This window comes from Lactuca serriola, chromosome 9 (genome assembly GCF_051521515.1).
Source record: "Lactuca serriola cultivar US96UC23 chromosome 9, Lser_US96UC23_V15, whole genome shotgun sequence".
Lineage (NCBI taxonomy): Eukaryota > Viridiplantae > Streptophyta > Magnoliopsida > Asterales > Asteraceae > Lactuca > Lactuca serriola.
The window spans coordinates 7117232-7128236 of record NC_136416.1 but is presented as its reverse complement, the minus strand read 5'-3'; positions in this window follow the sequence as shown (position 1 = coordinate 7128236).

Sequence of the window (11005 nt, the reverse complement as noted above, 5' to 3'; positions counted from 1 at the left end):
CTGCTACTCCTGAAGAGCTTGCCGAGTATGAGGTACATGAAAGAGATGCTACAAAAGTAGCATGCATCATGATGGACACCATGTCAGTCGAGCTCCTAAGGTCCTATGAGGACTATTATCCTTTTGAGATGCACCAAGACTTGATGGACCGCTGCCATCAAAGTGCTCGTCAAGAGCGATATGAAATAATCTCCTCCATGATAACAACCCGAATGAAGGATGGTGAACCCATCACGGGCCACATGCAGAAAATGCAAAGGTATGTGGACCGTTTACTAAAGCTGAATGTGAACTTCCCCGAGGAGTTAGCAATAGACATCATTTTGCACTCCTTGCCATCGTGTTATGATTAATTCCGCATGACATATCACATGAACAAGGAAGAAGTCACCCTCAGCAAACTTCAAGGAAACTTGAAGACCGCCGAAAGTGGTCTAAAGGGTAAGTCGGTTGTTTCTACTCCTACTCCTACTCCAATTGCGGCCAATGTCTTGGCAATCGGGCATGGCAAAGGGAAGAAGAGAAAGAAACCTTCTAATGGTACCAAGGGTAAGACCCTTGAAGGCTCCTCTTCAAGCAAAACCAAGAAAGGTTTTGTCACTCCTTCTACTAACCTTAATGAGGCTGAATGCTTCTATTTCCATGAAAAGTCGCACTGGAAGCGAAACTACCCAAAGTACCAGCAAGATTTGAAGGATGGGAAAGTAAAACCCAACCATGCAGGTATATACACTATATTGTCTAATAACTCACCTCATTCTAAGTCTTGGGTCCTTGATACAGGTTGTGGTATTCACATATGTTGTGATTTGCAGGGACTAAGAAGAAGTGAGAATATGGAGCAGGGAAAGATAAACTTGATCATGGGAAACAGGAAAGCTTCACCTGTCACCAAGATAGGAGTTTATTCCTTAGTGCTAAATAGTGGGTTTACATTAGATTTGAATAAATGTTATTATTCGCCAGAAATGGCAAGAAATGTTATTTCCTTTCATGCATTGTATAAACAAGGTTTTAGCTTTTATTTTGATAATAATAATGGTAGTATTGATGCTTTCTTTAATAATGTTCTTTATTTTAAAGCATTACTTTGTGATGGTGTGTATGAAACTGTATATGTTGTAGATAATCTAGGAAATAATGTATTGTGTATTGAATCTTCCACTAGCTTAGATAAAGCATCTTTATGGCATTGTCGTCTTGGACATGTAAGCAAGAAACGCATAGGCCAACTCCAAAAGGATGGAGTCTTGGAGTCATTTGACCTAAAGTCAGATGATAGATGTGAATCTTGTTTGCTTGGTAAAATGACAAAGTCACCTTTTACTGGCACTTGTGCTAGGGGTGAAGGTTTGTTGGACCTCATACACACGGATGTGTGTGGACCCTTCAGAACTGCCACAAGAGATGCTAATCGCTTCTATGTGACTTTTACTGGTGATTTTAGTAGATATGAATATGTCTACTTAATCAAGCATAAGTCAGAAACCTTTGAGAAATTTTAAGAGTTTAAGCAAGAAGTGGAGAATCAGTTGGGCAGGAACATTAAGATGCTTCGATCCGATCGTGGTGGTGAGTATCTTAGTACCGAGTTCCTTGACTATCTTAAGGAATGTGGGATTGTCTCACAAATGACACCTCCTAGGACACCACAGTTGAATGGTGTAGCTGAGAGGCACAATCGGACCTTGTTGGACATGGTTCGTTCCATGATGAGTCGAGCTTCGCTACCAATCTTATTTTGGGGGTATGCCTTAGAGACTGCCACCCATATCTTTAATCTAGTCTCTACAAAGATGAGTCAAGCTTCGTTCCATGATGAGTCGAGCTTGGCCCATTTCTAGTCTTGGTTCGAATTTATGAGGCCCACTAATGACTTTTCGACCCATTGGGCCTTTAGGGAAATTCACGTCCCAAAATGGCATAAAAGAATGCATTTATGGATTATTAGGGTTAATCAGATTAGTTATCGCCCAATAAGGCCCATTTGAGGTAGAATGAATCATTCTAGGCCCAGATGGCCCAAAATGTTATAGATTGATGAATTGATAATTTATTAGTCCCTTAGGCCCAATAACAGAATCCTAGTCCATAATGAACTTTAGTCGGGATTTCTAGGGTTTCCAAACCTTATTTGAACATATGAGATGTATTTGAATGAGATTAGAGTATAGTATTCACGTAGAGTACAAGTTATTACACTAGGTGAATGATTACCTGAGAGTAGAATTTCCTAGCAAAATGCCAGTTGTGACATCATCCCCCCGTTAGAGGGAATTTCGTCTCGAAATTCTTTCGAAAGATAGGTTCATGAATGAGAGAATAGGTAAGGGTACTTCTGCTTCATCTGGTCTTCGCGTTCCCATGTGAATTCCCGTTCGTGCTTGGTGTTCCACCGAACCTTCACAATTGGAATGCGACTTTGTTTTGTACGCTTTACTTCCTTATCCAATACACCGACTAGTTCTTTGACAAATAGGAGATTCTCGTTTATTTCAACCCCTTTCTAAAGGAATGATAAGAGTTTTGCCTGATAGGCACTTTTTCAGAATCGGTACGCTGAACACAGGGTGTACGTTGCTGAGCTCTATAGGCAGCTGCAGCCTATAAGTCTTTGGACCAATCCGAGCAAGAATCTCGAACAGTCCGATGTATCGTGGGTTTCGTTTTCTCATTTCCTAAAGCGAATCATTCATTTCCAAGGAGATTCCTTTAATAACACGCGATCCCCGACTTGACATCCTAATGGCTTACGCCGCTTGTCAGCATAGCTCTTCTGTCGATCTCGCGATGCTTGAAGTCGAGTTCTGATTTGGATTATCTTCTCTGTCGTCTTGCGAATAGTTTTCTGGTCCCGTGTAAGTATTGACGAGTGATCTACATTTACGACCATACAGAGCTTCAAAGAGAGCAGCCTTGATGCTTGTGCGATAGCTGTTATGATATGAGAATTCAATCAAGGGAAACTGGGTATCCCCTGACTTGTTGAATTCAAACACCTAGACTTGTAGGATGACCTCGAGTGGTTGAATGGTTCGTTCGCTTTGGCTATTGGTTTGAGAGTAGTAAACAACGCTCCTGTCTAAAGTGACTGTCAAAATCTTGAAGTAATTCTGTCATCCCGATCCGAGATAATAGATACTGATATTTCATGGAGTCTCACAATCTCTTTGATATAGATCCATGTAAATCTTTCCGTCTTGTTTGATTTTTGTATTAGCAGGAAATAGGCAGGTTGGGTTATCCTTTCGACGGCCACCCGAATAGCGCCCAGCTCAACTCTTATAACAATAAGCTTCATCTTTTGACTTCTAGAGCTTTATCCATCCATGCAGTGCTTCCTCCGCGATATTCTCCGGCTTTGATGCTTTCCAAGGCCGGTCGTAGGTGTTGACAGTGTTTTGTTCTTGCTTCATGAGCAAAAGAGTATGTTATTGATGAAGATAATTAAAAGGCTGACTAGGAATGGTTGGGAAAACTCTGTTACTAGGGTTCATGAATTCCGTGGGAGCATTCATTAGACCGAAGGGTATCACAACGAATTTGAAATGGTCGCGATGAGTTTGAAAAGCAGTTTTTGGAATGTCCTCTTCTCGGGCTCGAAGTTGATGATAACCGGTTCTTAGATCTATTTTAGAGAAGTAACAAGCTCCTTGGAGCTGGCCAAATAGGTCGCCATTCTGAGGAAGTGGGTATCGATTTTTTATAGTGAGCTTATTCAATTCCCTAAAATTGTTGCACATTCTGAAGGGTCTGTCTTCTTGACGAACAAGACCGCAGCTCTCCAGGGTGAGAAGCTTGGTCTGATGAATCCTTTGCACAACAATTCTTCTCAATTGACTGGATAACTTCTGAATTTTCGGCGGGAGTCAACCTATAGGGTGAATTGGCAATTGATGTGGTTCCCGATATGAGGTCGATTCTAAATTCAACCCGTCTCTTTGGGATACTCCCGTAAGTTTTTTTTTTTCGGGAAATACATCCAGAAAATCGCATGCTATTGGAATAACTTGTATGCTTACTTCTTCCTCAATCTTGTCCGCAACATGAGCGAGGAAAACACAGTTCTTCTAGTGCAGGCACTTTTGTTCCTTGATGCACGAGATAGGACGAGGATTTGGTGCCAGGTTTATCACCATAGATTATTAGAGTTTCATGATTGGGGAGGAGAAGGCAAACGACCTTCTCGCGACACATAACATCAACATGGTGGGGGCTTAACCCATCCGTGCCGATTATTACAGCAAAACTCCTAATATTTACTGACATTAAATTTATTTGAAATGAATGGTTGTTTAGTGTTAAGGTATACCCTACATAAATATCTTTAGTTGATTCGGTTTTCCCATTAGTCATCTTCACCGTTGAGGCTTAGTTTAGCCTCTAGGGTTGTTGTTTTAGTAAGTGTTTGAATATGTTACTAACGAAGCATCGCTCAGCTTTACTATTGAATACGAGGTAAGCGAAAGAGTTGTTAAGTGGGAACGTACCAGTAACAACCGTTGGGTCTTGGACTGCTTCGCCTTGACCCAAGGTCAGGACCATTTCTGATCCTTCTGCTCCTTGATTGTTATCCTTAGGGCAATTTCGCCTGAAGTGACCGGTTCCTCCACACCCATAGCAGGTGTGACTGGTCTCATCATTGGTGTTGCTGTTAAGGTTGTTGCGATTGTTGTTGTTTTCATTTGGTTGACGATTCTGACATGGATAAGTTCTACAGTATTTGGTGGTGTGATTCTTTCGGTTGCATTTCTTACAATGCATCTCCCGGTAGGCTCCGTTATGATGGAAATTGCACTGGTTGCATTTTGGAAGGCTTCCAGCATATGGTCTCGCTGATGTTGGTGTAATAGGGGTCATGGTTGCATGAATAGCAACAACATGTTGTTTCTTTGAGAACCTTTGAGTTGGCTGTCCCTTTCTCTTACTTCCAGGATTTTGCTTCCTATTCTTAAGCTTGGGGTTTAGTGTACCTTGAAAATCTGTCACTTGTTGGTTCCCATGCTCGTTCCTTTGGCTGGAGTTGTCAATGCTATTTCCGCCTCCATTGGTGTTGTTTGCATTGATTTGTGCCATAGCAGCGGCTACTGTCGCTATTACAGCAGCTTGGAATGTAGCAGAGTCCATCTGCAGGAGCGGTGTCTCGTGGGTGCGCTTGTTATTCCTGCGGGATGGCATTTCCTTGTTGCACGTTGATAATCCATATCGTAAGTAATGATCGTCATTCCTGGTTGTACTCTATAGATTTTGCATTTTGTTGTATAATTCTCACTGCTTCCATCTACATCCCTATGATGTATTCGCGGTAGTAAGTAATCGCAGATTTGGCACGATCGTTACGTCTATCCTTAGAGTATATGGGTTGTTTTGGCTTCAAGATCCTTAAGTATCTAGCGGTTTTGAGGGTTTGGTTGTGCATATAATTGAATTTATGTAGTAATTTGAAATAAAGATAGCACATAATTGTTCCATTGGTAAGTACCATCTTAGTACACGAAGGAGAGTCATATCGGATAGTAGGGGGGAAAGAAAAGGCTGATCCTAATTGTGGCGGAAAGTGTCTGGTGGTGGTGCTGATGAAGTGGATGCACCTCGGAGACGAGCTACTTGTTGTTCGGTATCTCGTAATCGTACTTCCCAAACTAACTGTCTCGCTCGGGAGTCTCCATTCACTTCCTGTGTTTGCCTCTCATCTTTCTCAATAGCAAACCACATTTGTTCTGTTTGATTTGGGGTCCTGAGCTTGGTTATCAATACCTCAGGTGCGCCGGATCATGACTGGGAGGGCCCGGTCAGCTGGTCCTCTATGACTAAGATCGAAGAGACCTCAGTTCCTACCGTAGTGTGGTCGTATCCCCTGCTGGTGACTCTATCTCCAAATATCGTGTGCCACGGGGGCATGGGGCCACCGGGGCCCATACGATAAGTCGATACTCTGGCTTTACATGGAGGACTGATGACATCGGATTCTACATCTGAGTCATCATCATCATTGCCCTTGGGCACTTCCTCTTCGAGGTCCACTATTGACTCGGCGGGTCCATCTGCAATTTCTACTTTGTGTTCCTCCTCTGGTTCTTCCTCTAAGTCGAGCCACCCTGCTATTCCCTGACTAGGGAGATAGGGGTTTCCTGGCTAATGATACTCGTCTATAGTGCATTGCACGAAGGGGTATAAACACTAGAAACAAATAGCACACCAAATACTACTATAGTATTTAAATTTTGTTTAGGTTTGATTTTATAAAATTTTAGGATAATTAAATGGTAAGTTTTTTTGATTCATTGCCCATCACAATTACTCCCAAACACATGTTGGTCGTATTTTGAATGAATGTAGTTGATCAGGCTACATTCACCCCCAATATGACTACATAACTATCCGGGTTTAATAGCGATGTTCAAATCCTCCCAAGACTTTTACTGTTCTTGTTGTGTTATTACTCTAAAATTCACACATAGGTATGTATTTTAATTGTTATGTTCAGAGTTGTTTAGTCCTATTGTATTTATAGTTGCATATCCTATATGATTAGATATGCTAGTTCACTATAAACAATGCTCTGATACCAATCTGTCACACCCCCGAACCAGACGATGGAAACGTCCGGGGTCTTGTGCGTGACTTCATTTTGAAATATCATTACAGTGAATATAATTGAAACATAACATCATCATCATCACACATGTAATATAACAACATTCATTTTTTACATCGAGTATCGTATTTGAATATTACATCCCAAAATAGCAAGAGTATGATGAAATTAAAATATAACACAATATCCATTAGTTTGTTTCGTTCATCCTGCTTCAACGGTGTCCTGAGAATACAAGTTATTTTGAAAAACGGTCAACATAAAAATGTTGGTGAGTTCATAAGCATGTTTGTGAAAATGATTTGTATAACTTTGAAACCACCTGAAAATCCGATATTTTCTGAAAACTATTTAGAATGTTTGTGTCAGATCTTGTATTAATGCATGTATGTCTTTGTTTATTTGACTAAAAGGGTAAAGAGAATGTAAATAGCATGTAAAGAGAATGTTCCCAGACAACCCGATGTTGTCTGTAAAAGAGAAAGCTACCATACCAACCCCCGAGGTTGAGTACCAGTACGAGAATGTTTCTGAGTAATCCAAAAGAAAAGAGAAGGGTCTTCCGTAAACTTCATAACGTTAATTCCTCTAAGTGAGCCGTCATAACCATACTAAATAATGACAATTTCACCTGTCTTGGCGTCGTTGGACGCCGGTTTTGACTTCGATTATAAGGTTTTCGTCACCCTAGACTGAGTAAGTCTAACTGTAGCGAACAGCTTAGGTGTGGGTTGTCACCCCCGTATAGATCTATACACAAATCCCCGTTCTCCCTCCTAGAGACTCTGGTTATAACTACAGGCTACGATCGTACACTTAATATGTGCCAACCGACAAAACACACTAGATCCTTAATCGAATTTACACGAAGAAAAGGTATAATCTCATTCCAGACCCAATGAACCATGTAAGTGAACCACTAAGACATCGCTAAACATGTAAATCATTTACAGGCCCAAATTGGAATGAAATTATATAACATGGGCCCGAAATAGCACACAAATAGTATCCAAGGTCCGTCGCACATGTTAATGGGTCAATGAGGCCCAATAAACATATAAATAGTATACAGGACCTATCACACATAAAAATGGGCCACTAAGGCCCAATAACCTAGAAAATGATCAAATTAAATCCGTTTGTTGGTTTATCATTGGTTTTGGCTCAAGTATTCACTAAAATAGCATAAGAAGAAGAACACATATAAAACTCATTCTCAGACCCAATAAACATGTAAGTGGACCACTAAGGCCCACTATATGTGTCTATTATTTCCAGGCTCAAAGGAATATGAATGTCTATCCTAAGCCCAATATACATGTAAAAGGACACTAAGACCTACTAAAAATGTATATTATTTCCAGGCCCAATAAGGATATGAATATCGTTTTTAACCCGTTTGCTATAGTTTTGTTTATTTTAGCTTGATTATTTACAAGGTTGATGTAAAAAGCCCACCTTTTTGTAAATATGACGTTCTTGGTCCAATAAGCCAAAATTTACAATTAAGGCCCAATTTTTGTAAGAATAACACTTTAGTCTCCATTTTGTTCAAAACTTGTGTTGATGACTAGTTTGTGGTAAAAATAACATTTTAAACCCATTTTTGTCAAAATATCATTTTTGGCTTGATTTTTGTGGAAATACACATTTTTCTGGTTTTGGGCTTTTCCGACCTAGTTTTTGGAAAATTTGTAGAAAAATCATCGTAAGTCGAAATTTGGATCCGTAAATTCTGGAAGTTTGTAAATTTTGTCTACTTTGTTCACAATTTTTCTCATAATTTTTAATGGCTTCTAACAAGTGTGAAATTGCTCACCTTCACCGGCTGGTCCGAAATTATTTCAAATTTGATAGGCAGTTTTGTAAAATTTACCAAAAATTGTAAACAAATCGTATGAAAACGTGAGAGTAGTCATTTTAAAGGTATAAATCTGAAATTTATCCATGTAAAACAGTTTTGAAAAATACTTCCATTAAGAGGGTCAAAACAGTCCGATATTGGACCAAAACTTTCCTGTCAATGGCTGTTTTATGAGTTTAATTTATAGATCTTAGAACACAACACTCATTTTTGCTACTTAAAGTGTATAAATCTCAGATCTACTAGTTTAAATGTATTATATGTGATAAAACATACTTTTCTCAAGGTTTTTATGAAGATCCAAGGGACAAACTTCATGTTCTTAGCATATTTTTAGTTTTATGAAGTAAACAACACAAAATCACCAAATGGTTCAAGAAAACAAACATAATCATGCATATACACATAGATCTACACATAAGACTTGTATTATCCCCCAAAAACCAAGTAAAAACCGAAAATATGGGGTATGAACTCACCTTGGGGTTTGTATTTCGGTTTTGATGAAGATAAGAAGAAGGTGGTGTAAGTTATGACTCTGGCTAGCTTCTTGAAGTGATCTTCGAATCTTGATGAGTTCTAGGGAGCATGGTCACGAATTTGAGGTGGTAAGAGGAGTGATTTAAGTTTAAAGATGTAGTAAATCAACTTAGCTTGTGAGATCTTACCAATGATGATGATCTTTGATGAAAAATCTTGGCGAACACCCTAGTTCACGAATTTTTGGAAGGATAAGTGGTGAAATTTTCCTTGGGTTCTTTGGGAGGTATGAGAGGAATGAGGAATGTGTTTTTAAGCTTGAAATGAGAATTGATGGTGGGGGAAAGGTCTTATGGCCGAGAATTTAGAAGAAGAGGGAAGGAAGAGATAAGGTGTTGCATGGATATATGTGAATGCATTGTTACATGGTGTATAAATGACATGGTTATCCTCCAAACAAAAATGAGGTGTCATGCATTAAGCTAGTTAACTAATTTCTCCTTTTTTAAAATAGATAATGGGCCGAGAATTGGGCTAAAGAGAGGGGAGGTAGATTAGCTTGGCCCATTTCTAGTCTTGGTTCGAATTTATGAGGCTAACTAATGACTTTTCGGCCCATTGGGGCTTTAGGGAAATTCACGGCCCAAAATGGCATAAAAGAATGCATTTATGGCTTATTAGGGTTAATTGGATTAGTTATCGCCCAATAAGGCCCATTTGAGGTAGAATGAATCATTCTAGGCCCAAATGGCCCAAAATGTTATAGATTGATGAATTGATAATTTATTAGTCCCTTAGGCCCAATAAGAGAATCCTAGTCCATAATGAACTTGAGTCGGGATTTCTAGGGTTTCCAAACCTTATTTGAACATATGAGATGTATTTGAATGAGATTAGAGTATAGTATTCACGTAGAGTACAAGTTATTACATTAGGTGAATGATTACCTGAGAGTAGAATTTCCTAGCAAAATGCCCGTTGTGACACAAGGTTTCTAGGGTTGCATGTACATCATAGGAGTGTTAGAATGCTCAAAATCCATCATAATTGTCCTGGTTATTTATCTCATTATACCATGTAGTACAATATATATCCATGTGTGTTAGGATAGAGAGCTAGTAAAGTAAGAACTAATAGTATAATCTCTTTGTGCTTAATTATAGTAGAAAGTATAAATGTGCATGTACTAGTAGAATCTAGAGTGCAATCTCTATGTTCGTAATTGTTGTGATATTAGACTTAGATAGGGGATGGTGGTGGAACGGTTAAGGAGGCTGGGAGCTTATAGGCCCACATGTGGATGAAATGACATGTAGGACGTAAGTACACATAGACCCATATTAACAAAATGACGTGTAGGTCGTAAGTATACATAGACCCGTGTTAACAAAATGGCATGTAGGCTGTAAGTACACATATTACTAGAATATGTTGATCCATTATTATATGCATGTATATGTATTATGGTATATGGTATTTTGGGGAACTCACTAATCCTCTTGCTTACCCAGTTGAATGAAAATGATTTTCATGTACTTCAATGATTTGTAAGAAGGGCAAGGTTCGACTGTACACAAGCTCATTCGCAACATGTTTCCACACAAAGTAATCATAATCTAATATATTTTAATAAATAAAAATGAAAAATTTGGGTTGAAAATCAAGATGTTACACATTGTGTGTAGACCCAACAAATAAGTTCCTCCTCCTAACTCATCTTCTGGACCCATTTGAGTCTTCAAGATCCAACATTTATGCTTCATGATTCTAAATATAGGTTTTCTTGCCTTATTCTTCTTGTTTAAGTTGGTTGGTATGCTTGGAATCCATAAAGTTGGCAACTTCATGGATCAATGAGGTCCTCTTGTGGTTATATGTCATAGATTTGAATAATAATTGATTTTTGAATCCTTGCATGAGGTTTTAACCTCATTTTCTTCCATTTTGATCTAGTTGGAGTACAAGACATGCATTGGAGATGCATATCTATAAAGCACCGACTTTTATGACTTATTGGATGAGAGAAATCCTTCTGGAAAGTATAAATGAGTATTTTGAAGGAT